Raw genomic sequence first — 10,679 nt, forward strand, 5'->3', positions numbered from 1 at the left:
GAAGGATTCTGAGCAGGGAAAGGGTGATGATGTCTCTAATGATGGTGAGGATGAGCGGGGCTTGTTGGGGTTCCAGTTCCCACTGCTCACCCCTCTCCCATCCCCAGCCATTCCCAGCAGCCTCCGCAGCCCAATTTTAGTCCTTCATTGTCTGGACAGGGCCCTCCCGGCTGGGGTTCCAGCCAGGAGGTCTGTGGGCGTGGGCCGGTGGAGTGGGGCTGCTGTGGCTAACTCAGGCTCCGGAAACGCTTTAATGTTGATATTGGTTAACTCTGGAAGGAAGAGTCCTTGGGAAGAAAACAAAAACAAAACCACATTCCCAGCGTTGACAGTGGCCATAAGCCAGCCCACGCGAGAGGAAAGAGCACAGAACCACACCCGGGAAGCACTTGTCCTGCTGGCGGGTTGGAGCTCTTCTGTAGGACAGCGCCCAGGCCAGGACTGCTGGACCAGCACCTGAATAAGGTCCCTGAAGGCCTGGCCTCCCACACGGGCAGTTTAGTCAGGTGGGGCCCCAAGAATGGGTTCAGAGGGCTAAGGTGGAGCGGAACGCAGGCTCCGGGTTTGACCTATAACCTTGAACATGTGGGCTAACAGGGCCTGCAACTTTATCCAGCTCATGCTACTGACTCATGCTCACAGCAGACATTACTAATCAATGGCGGCATTTCTTTCTCCTGAGCTCAGTGACCTCGGAATGACTTCTGTAAGAGCTCCCGAGCCCTGGGGATGCTCCCCTGAACTGAGAGGTGTTGTAAGTCTAAAAGACATAATGGATTTTGAAGATGTAAGGGGGGAAAAAAGTTATTAATGCATGGTGACACTGATGACACTTGGAAGTGAAAACATTTTGGCTATATTGGCTCAGATAAAATATATTGTAAAAGTTAATATCAGCTGTTTCTCTTAATTTCTACTTAATGTGACTGCAAGAAAACTGAAACGTGTCTGTGTGGCTCAGATATTTCTATTGGACAGCACCGCTGTAGAGTATCTGCTCTGTGAGGACAAGGAACGTTGCCTTTTTTTTTTTTTAAGATTTATTTTATTTATTTGAGGGAGCACCAGTGGGGGAGGGGCAGAGGGAGAGGGAGAATGTTGAGTCGACCCCATGCAGAGCGCAGAGCCCTACTCGGGTCTTGACGCAGCAACCCTGAGATCATGACCTGAGCTGAAATCAAGAGTCGGACGTTTAACCAACTGAGCCACCCAGGCACCCTTCGCTCTTTTTTTGTTTTTTTCACAGCTAAATCCCCACCTAGATTACTGTCTGGCACATAGTAGGTGCTCAATAATTGTAGAATGAATGAACGAATAAATCCTTGTCAACCCTGCTCTTCAGGGAACCACTGCCAATTACTCCGATGGCACGTCTTTGCCACAGTGAGCTTACGCGACAGCTCTAGGTGCTAAAATCCCCATTGGTGCTTTCCAATTTTACAGCAAGGATCACCTTCTCTGGACTCTCTCAAAACCAGAAGCGGCAGCCGGAGGTGGACTTGGGTGATAGCTCTTCCCCACCACTGACTGTCCTCTGAAAGGGAACTTTTGGTTCCTTCTGATAAAGAAGCAGGGCAGCAAGCAAATGATATGGAAATCACTTCTTAGGGGTAATTTGCCTCCCTGGGGTGTGGGGGATGCTTCCAGTCTACTTCCTGGCCCCAGCCCCTGGTCTCTAGAGACAAAATAGGAAGCTCTGGAACTCCAGGGGCAACTGGGGCCACTTTCGTCTTTCCCCAGTGAGCAAGGCCTATAGCCTGGAGCATCCTTGTGTCTCTATCCAGCAGGAGCCTAAAAATAGGCTGCCGTTCCAGCCTCCCCCACAGCCGCCCACGCCGAGCCAGGCCCTGCGCCCGCCAGCTCCTCCACAGCCCAGATTGTCTGCAGGCTGCCCCAGCTCCCGACCCCCCCACCTGGCTCCTCGGCCTCGGTCCCATCCTGGCCCCTGGGGACCCTGAGCTCAGTGCTCCCACCATTGGGCCTGCTGAGGCTCTGCCCTCCCATGCGGACTGGGCCCCGACCCCCCTGCACCTCCAAACTTTATGTCCTGCCCACTTGCCTGTTCTTGAGGGCATGCATTTTGGCGGGACACAGAGTCAAGGTGAACGTGTTCCAGACAGTGGAACCAGCAGGTGCAAAACCAAGGAGTGTGAGAGGCTACAGTGTGTGGGAAAGGGTAAGCTGTATGGAAGGACTGGCTGAACAGGTTGGAGTGGTGGGGCCTGGGCACAGGCTGGAAGTCTGCTGGCTCCCATCTCCCCTGCATGGGTCCTCTAGCTGTCCCTGTCCTGCCCCAGCCCTCCTGATAGGGTTGCCCCTCTCAGATCTGGCAGCCCATGGGTAGATTCCAGAGTAGCCCCTACTCTGTGTAGAACCCAGGGGGAGCTCCCAGTGCCAGGGCCATCTCCGCATTTGGGCCATGCATATCTATGATTGTGGGAAGCCTCGTGCCTTCCAGCTCTGAACTTCTGGGGATCCTGCCGGCTGATAAAGCGGCAGGCGGGGAGGCTGGACTCCCCACTGATGCCCAGAGAGAGGCAGTCCCCAAGGCAATCGGGAGTGCCTGAGGGAGCCGGGACCAAGACCGAAAACCCAAACCTCTGTGCCTTGATGCCCTGCCAGGCCTCAGCCCCTCAGTCCGTTGTGTGGTGGAATGACTGCTGCTGGGAACACACCTGCTCTAAGTCTGAAGAGGGGGCTCGGGGACCCAGGATTGTCTTCCTGGCGGCAAGAGTGAGTGAGCAGGTGACGCTGTTGGCCCACGACGGTTTCCCCACTCGCAGCTACAGGAAGTAGAGGCAGCGGAAGTCACTTTTTGCTCTTCTGGAAGGTGACTATTGGGGAAATGCTGAGTTCACAGGGTGGATCTTCCCATAGCTGGTTCTGGGAATCCTATTACCAAAGCCCCTTCTTGCCCCAGCCTCTCCTGATAGGCTGGTCAAGGCCCTCGAGGCAGACTGCCAGGGTGGGCATTACTGTCCCCCAGTAGGAGATGGGAGGATGAAGCCTGGGAGGAGAGCTTCTTGCCCAGAGCTGCATAGCCCATGAGAGCCTAGCCCAGAACCAAAGACCTTTGCCTCTTCTCACCTTTGCACAGCACCTGCCCGCAAGGAAGCAGCGGTGGGTGTGATCTAGACACTTCTTGGCCAAGGTAAATGTGTTGGGGATGTTTTGAGCCTCTTGAGGTTTTCTTACTCCCACCGCTGTGTTCATTTCCCCGCAGGTGGGGGCCCTCCTCAGTGTACATCGGCCACCATGAGGTGTCAGTTTTAGGACATCCGTCTCCAGCTCTGGGGAATGTCAGAGGTGGGGATCACTGGACCAATGTCACTTGCGGATAGACAGAGACTGCCCTGGAGGTGAGCAGGGCAGAGAGGGCACAAAGATGCGATTGGAGCTAATGATATACTGACCCAGAGGGCCCCCGGCCCCAGCCCCATTTATGTTCCTTCCCCTGGGGTTCTGCTGAGATGCCCTCTGGCCCACCTGGGAGCTGGGAACAGAGGAACACTGGAGTGTGAGAAAGCCCAGGGTCAGGAGAGTGCAGGGAGGAAGCCTGAACATGTACCCCACCCATGGAGAGCTAGGGGCTGGATGTCCCTGAGGGAGGTTCATGGTGACCCAGGCCTCGGTTTCCGCCCTTTCAGGACAATGGGTCAGAAGAGGCCCTACCAGGTACATGGGTTTCCTGGGCGGGTCAGAGCTTTCCTGGAATGCCTAGCCTCCCTGGTCTCCCAGGGACAAAGTGATCCCACGGTGGGGGGGGTGGGGGTGGAGGAGGGGACGTTGGGCAGTCAGGAAGTCCCTAGAGTCATGGAGGGCCTGCTCTATGCTGGCGTCTGGGCCCCAGCGGTCCCTAGGGCCCGTCTCTCTGGCGAGCAGCCCACTTCCTGGGCACCCATTAAGCACAAGCTGTGTGTGGAGGAGACCTGCAAGGGGCGGGTGGAGCCCAGCTGGACCCTTGGGAAGGGGGGCACCTGCTCCTGCTGGGGCAGGAGCAAAAGCCCCTCCAGGGCCTGGGACTGACCAGTGGAGCCCAGAGGTCCTTCTGAGAGATGTGACTTACCTCCACCCTCACTCTTTGCCGCAGAGGGGCACTGGTCATCTAGCGCCCTGGCTCGGCTTCAACAGGGGAGGCCACGAGGACAGTGTTACGGACAGTTATAGTGGGGGCCCTATACCATCTCTGATGCATAGGTCTGAGACGATTCTGGAAGTTTTATGTAATTATCCTCATTTTCTCAGCAGCCTTATGAGGTTGATACTGTTATCATTTCCATTTTATTGTTAAAGGTACTGAAGGACAGAGAGGGTAAGTAATTTATTAACACTGCACAGAAAAGCATGCCCCTGGGTTTTGTGCTCAAAAAATGAGTTTCAGGGGCACCTGGGTGGCTCAGCTGTTAATTGTCTGCCTTCCGCTCAGGTCATGATCCCAAGGTCCTGGGATCAAGCCCTGCTCAGCGGGAAGCCTGCTTCTCTCCTCCCACTTCCCGTTTGTGTTCCCTCTCTCGCTCGCTGTCACGCTTTCTCTGTCATGTAAATAAATAAAATCTTTTAAAAAATTAAAAAAAAAAGAGGATTCTTAAAAAAAGAAAGAAAGAAATGGGCTTCAGTTGCTTTCCATGTCAGAGGTGGGGATCCACCTCTGGGGATCTAAAGAAATGCTTTCCAGTTGATCTGACCTCGCTTACGCATTCTGTAGCTGCTTATTAAACTCCTCTGCTTTGCTGGGCTTGTGGTTGACACAGGATGTACACAGCAGAGACCAGCAGACACAGGGGGTCCCTCCGGTGATATGATAAAGGTCAGGCCTGGGGCAGAAACAGCCCCAGTGCGCCAGGACCTCTCGCACACCATCCGCTTGGACCCAAAGCTTGGCCATCAGAGGAAGATGATGGGACCACCTGTTCTAAGAGGCTCAGAGAGGGGAGGGCCACCCACCAGTGTATCCTCCAAGGGCGGGGCTGGGGGGCTGCTGCAGGTGGGTGGGTCGGCCTTCCCCTTTCGCTGGTTCCCACCAGCACCCCCTCAGGAAGCAGCTGCTAAGGGGGCTGGAGGGAGCCCACATCCTGCTCCATCATGGTGAAGTGAACATTGTGGGGTGAGGACCCCATGGGGACCTGGGCTGAGTAACCTTGAGTCAGACTGACTCACTGGAAACCTCTGCCCACTGCTGACTCCGAGCCAGATACTACAGCCACACCGAAGGAAGAACTTTCCAGCTGCGGGTCCATATACGGCTGGAAGGCAGGCCAGAGGAGAAGCGTTTGTGTGGGGGTTGGCCTGGTCCTCAGGCTCGGTCACCCTCGCCTACCGTGTAAGGCGGACTGCTGCTGTGCCTGAAGGAGGCGACAGGGCCCGTGTCAGAGAGGAGACTGTAGCCATGCCTCAAGTCCCCTCACCATGGGGACGCCTGTCCTAAAGCCGGAGACACAAGGAAAGGGCTCGATCCCACCACAAGGCCCACTGGGTCTTCTGGGGCCCTGCCCACCTACTCCACCCAGACTAGGCGTGGGGGTAGCTGTGTGGTGAGCAGGTGTGGCCCTCCCATGGCAAAGAGAGGCTCCCATGGGATGATGTTTTCAGATACAAACCAGCCAGCCAGACAAGTTGGCCTTCCAACTCACCCCTAGGGAGATAGTTTGCCTTTATTTTATTTTACTTTATATTTAACTGAGATTTTTTAAAAAGCACATTTTAAGCATACAATCCGGTGCTTTCCAGTGTATTCACAATGTTACATGACTATCACCACCATCTAATTCCAGAACATTCCATCATCCCCAAAGAAAGTCTATGCCTTTGCAGTCACTCCCCTTTCCCCTCCCCCGATGAAGTGACTTTCTGTCTCCAGGGATTTGCCCATTCTGGACATTTCACATCAATGGAGTCATATACGATGTGGCCCCTGAGCCCGGGTTTCTTTCTCTTACCATAATTGTTTTCAAACTTCCCCCACGTCGCAGCATGTATCTGTCACTCACACCCTCCTCCCGCTCTCATTGCCGAATAATAGCCCACGGTGCTCCTGCCACATTTCTTTACCCTTCATCGGTTCACTGACACCCGGGGTGTTCCCACTCTCTTGCGGGTAGAGTTGTGTGGACGCTGGTGTGCAAACTTTCCCACAGGCAGAGGTTTTCTATTCTCTGGGGTGTCTGTCGACCTGGGAGGGTCAAGTTGCAGAATCACGTGGTGGTTCGTTTCAGGGGAGCTGCCAAACGGCTCTCCACAGTTATACCATTCTATGTTCTCACCTGGCTTCCTGCAACGGGGGCTGTTTTCTCCACCCCCTCACCAACACTTGTTCCTTTCCGGGCCTTTCTTCTTTCAACACCTGTTTTATTGAGCACCTACTTGGTGTGAGGCCTGCACCTGCGGTAGGGGTGGGGGGAAAGGGGGAACAGAGGCTCCGGCCGCTCTGGTAGAGCCGAGGGGACACAGACCAAAAGTGGTGGCGCTCGTGGTGAGGGGAGCAAAGGAAGAGTCACGGGGTCCTCCATGAGTATAAGGGACAAGCAGGAAGCCTCCAGAGGTGGCACCGTTTCTGCCATGGTCCACGCCCCACCTTTGCCCCCTCCCAGCACTTGAGTTCCTAGGTAGGGTGATGGTCAAGGTGCCAAGCACCTCAGTGTTGCTGGCCAAGAAGTCCCCTCCTTGCCTCACATCCATCCAAATGGCCTGTTCCTTCTGTGCTGAGTCCTCATCTCCAGATCCGGGGCCAGCAGCCCAGGCCAGATGAGGAGACTGAGGCTCAGAGTGGGGAATGAGCTGCCAAAGGTCATTCCTTTGAAGGCAGTGGAGGAGGGAAACCAGAGCCCTGAACCCCTCTCCCAGCCTGTGGTCCTTCCAGTTTGGATGGGGTGAGGGCTGGGGAGCACGGGGCTGGCGGGTAGGGAAGGGGAGGTGGCAGGAGAAAGCCAAGCTTCAAAGACTTTCCCAGGCTGCGCACGGTGTGTGTAAGTGAACCGTGAGCACTAGAGATCCCTGGGGCCTGTTCCGACCAGTTTCTCCCCTGCCCAGTTTCAGTTCTGCCTAACTTGCCCCCTGGGACCCCAGGTTTGGTGGTAGGGGAATGGGCCCACCACGCGAATCAGCCACCTCCCTCAGCCTGCCTTCCTGTCCAGCCCCCTCCAACCTCCCAGCTCCTGCAGTCTGAAGGAGGAGGCTGCAGCCTGGCTGGGTCCATCCTAAGACAGAGTGGGTGGCCTCGTCTGCATTCGTATCTCACAGCCTAGAGCCTCCAGGGCTGGTCTCAAAAGCGAGGTCTGGGGAATACCTACTCAGTGAACTCATACTTTCTAGGACTAAGTTGAAATGAGCTCACCCTCTCCCGCATGCTCTCAGTGACTCATGGGGCCCCTGGGTAAGTTCCTGGTCGGATCAGGTGTAGGGGTTGTGGGGACAGGATGGAGGCAGCCCTGGCCTCCCGGAAGCCAGAGAAGTTCTAGTCATCCCGCCAGGACCCTCGGCTCTGGTAAAGGCAGTGGTGGTGTTGTCAACGGGGTCTAGACAGGTGGCACCAGCCTGACCTGGGTGCTGGGAGCCCTGTGGCTCTCAAGCCCACCCTGCCCGCTTGTCCCCCTTCCCCTACATCCCCTCATTGTTTCCTGCCCGGGCTCCGCTCACTCGGGCTGATGTTATCTTTTGATCTTGCTCTCTGGCAGCCCCCACGCTGTGGAGAAACTCAAGTCATGGGGGCATGGGAAAGTCCAGAAGATGATGTCCTTGAAAGGCCTCCTGCTACCCTGGCCTCCGGAAGGCCCCACTTCCCCATCACGGAGCTCCTGTGCGGCTTCCGGGGCAATTTCTGGATCTTTAGCAAAGGGCCCCAAGGCCCGGCTTTTCCTTGGGGCTGCCCTGGTGTGACGGCACCGTCAGGTGGGGGATTTTGGCAAGGCCAAGGGCTTGGCATGGCAAAAACCCCCCTGGAGAGCCTAGCTGTCCAGGCTGGTGGTGCCGCAAGGACAGACATTAGGACATCATCGGTGCCCTTGGGATGAGCCATCCAGGGGGCCAGAGTTCCGATAGCAGTGAACCCGGGGAGGGGGGCATCAAAGCCAAAGTGATTCTTGGATTCTGTCTTTGTGTTAAAGCAGGCGTTAGCTAGGCTGAGATGAAGCCAAGGACAACTGCACAGTCAGAGGTGCAGAAGCGGGAAGCAGGATGACCTGTGTGGGGAGCTCAAGGGTTTCTATACAATCAATAGGGTAGAGTGGCTGTGTGGGGACAGGGCAGAGGGTGAGCAGGGGGTGCTCCACCAGGACCCTGAGGCCTCGGCCAAGGTGTGAAGAGCTGGGACCCTCCCGAGCCCCTCACATCTGTGCCAGGAGGCCTCCTGTTGGAGCTGGCCCGGGAAGCCCCCGCACCGTGGCAGATGGCTGCTGATGGGGCTCTGCCTCTGTGAGGGCCAGCAGGAGGCTGCCCACAGGAGCCATGCATGGCCCCGGCTGGCTCTTCGGGGCCTCAGGGTCTCAGAAGTCTGCCGGTCCCTCTTTCATGGATCTGTCCGACTGACTGGGGGCCTGTTCCCTGCTCCCCGGCTCCCACCCCTGCTCCATCTCTGAGGGGCCTGTGTGTGCTGACGGGCAGGTAGGTCAGAGGCAGTGGCCTGAGAGGAGACCTAGGTGAGGAGACCCTTGGCAGGAGTCTGTACCCCAGGTTCCAGGCACATGTGAAGGCTCAAAGAGTTCTTCAAGAGCCTCTATCATGCTCCTGGCTAGGTCCCCAGGATCCCTCCGTACAGGCTCAAAGGGGCTGACCACCAGAGGCAGGAAGCAGAGCTGGCTTTTGGTCCCGCTGTAGGCTCAGGCCCCGCTTTCCGAGGAAGGCAGGTTGGTATGGAGGGCAGGGAGGGAGATCGGAGTCCCCGTGCTCTAAATCCAGCTCTGGGCTCTGCTGGGGCACGCGCTGGGGCAGCAAGGGGGTAGGACAGCAGCACGTACCTCTCTCGTTACCTTCGGCCCTGCAAGCCCACCCCTGGGCTTCTGTCCCACAGAGACACCTATGTGCCTGTGACATGTGCACGAAAGCGTCCACAGCTGGGCTGTTGTGGCCAGAGACGGGACACCCTGTATGAGCACTGGTGTGGGACGGGATCACGGGGCCCAGGACAGACCACTGTGCAGCTGTAAAGAGAATGTGGAAGTCCTCTGCATGCGAAGGTGCAAAAAAGCTCCGGGATTTCTGTCCAGTTAAAAAGCAAGTACGAGTCAGAGAAAGCGGTGCATGGCCAAGTAGGGGCGGAACGCAGCATGAGAACCTGGGGAATTTAGGGTGATCGGAATGAAGGGACAACGCCAGGCAAGTCAGATGGGGGCCGGCTTGGGGGGTCCCTGTCTTTCAGAAAAGAAACCGAAAACCACCACGAGCTCAGGGACAGTCTTCGGTAGGTTCTGCTCTGCTTTGTCTGGTAATGGGATCTGGTAATTGCAAAAAGTAATAATCCCCATTTACGATATACTTTACCCACATTGTCTCATGTAAACCTCTCCACACTCCAAACCCCACAAGGGAGGTGCTGTTATCACCATCTCTCTTTCACGAATGGGGGTCTAGAGCACAGAGAGGTTAGGGTACCAGCTTCAAGTCACACAGCCAGTAACAGGCAGAGCCAGAGAAAGAACCCAGCCAGTCTGGCTCCTGAGTCTGTGCCCAGTCCTGCCTCTCAGCGTGGTGGCCTGGAGGCCAGGGAGAGTCAGACAACCCAGACAATGGAGCTGCAGGGCCTGGGGGAAGGGAGTGGCTCTGGGGATGAGGACTCCTAGAAACAAGATTTGGTGGCAAGTGGGGTGTGGCCACTGTGGAAGAGGAGAAGCCCAAGTCCCATCATTCATTGACTTATGAAGCAAAATCACTGAATGCCTACCATGTGCCGGCACCGCTCCAGAAACTGGGCTTGCCTCCATCCCTGAAACAGACACATCTCCTCCCCTGAGGAGCTTTCATTCTAGCTGGCGGTGTCAGGCAATAAATACGATGACACGTAAATGACAGATCACGGCGTGGGCAACTGGGGAGGGCTCTGGACAGGGGATGGTGGGGGCATCTGGGGCCTATGGGTGTCCACAGCACAGAAGGTATTTGATGCCTTGAGACCTGATGAGATCTGGTGGGAGAAAGTGAAAGTTGTGCTTGGTTTCAGCACCTGGGTCAATGAGACAGAGAGAAGGCAGGGAAGGACAGGTTTCAGAGAGATCCCAAGAGGCAGCCGGAGGCGGTGTGCAGTAGGCACATGGATTACTGTTCTGGAGCTCAGGTGGGAGTCGTCAGCAGCGTGGGACAACACTGACGCGGCCAGTCAATGCAGGCAGGGAACAGCAGAGAGCCTGTCAGGGCCCTGGGTGAAGACTGGGACCGGAGTCAGAGCTCAGGTCAAGGGGAGGTGGGAGGCGGGTGGCCATGAAGGTAGAGTGGGGACAACACTTTGGCTTCCCAGCAGAGCTGGAGGTGAGGCTGAGAGAGGGTTCCTGGAGGATGGGAAGGGTGAAAGCAGAGGGTGTGAAGCCAAGAGGCAGCGGTGGGTGGTGGCGGGGAGAGGTTGGGCCACAGGTTCCCAGAGACTCTCTGAGATAAGGCAGAGATCACCTGCCGCTTCACTCCTGAGAAGGGAGGAATGGATCCTAAGGTGGTTACGGAAGGGGAACTGGTCAGAGTGAAGGGAGGGACAGAGGCCA

The sequence above is a fragment of the Meles meles genome, chromosome 6 (genome assembly GCF_922984935.1).
Source record: "Meles meles chromosome 6, mMelMel3.1 paternal haplotype, whole genome shotgun sequence".
Lineage (NCBI taxonomy): Eukaryota > Metazoa > Chordata > Mammalia > Carnivora > Mustelidae > Meles > Meles meles.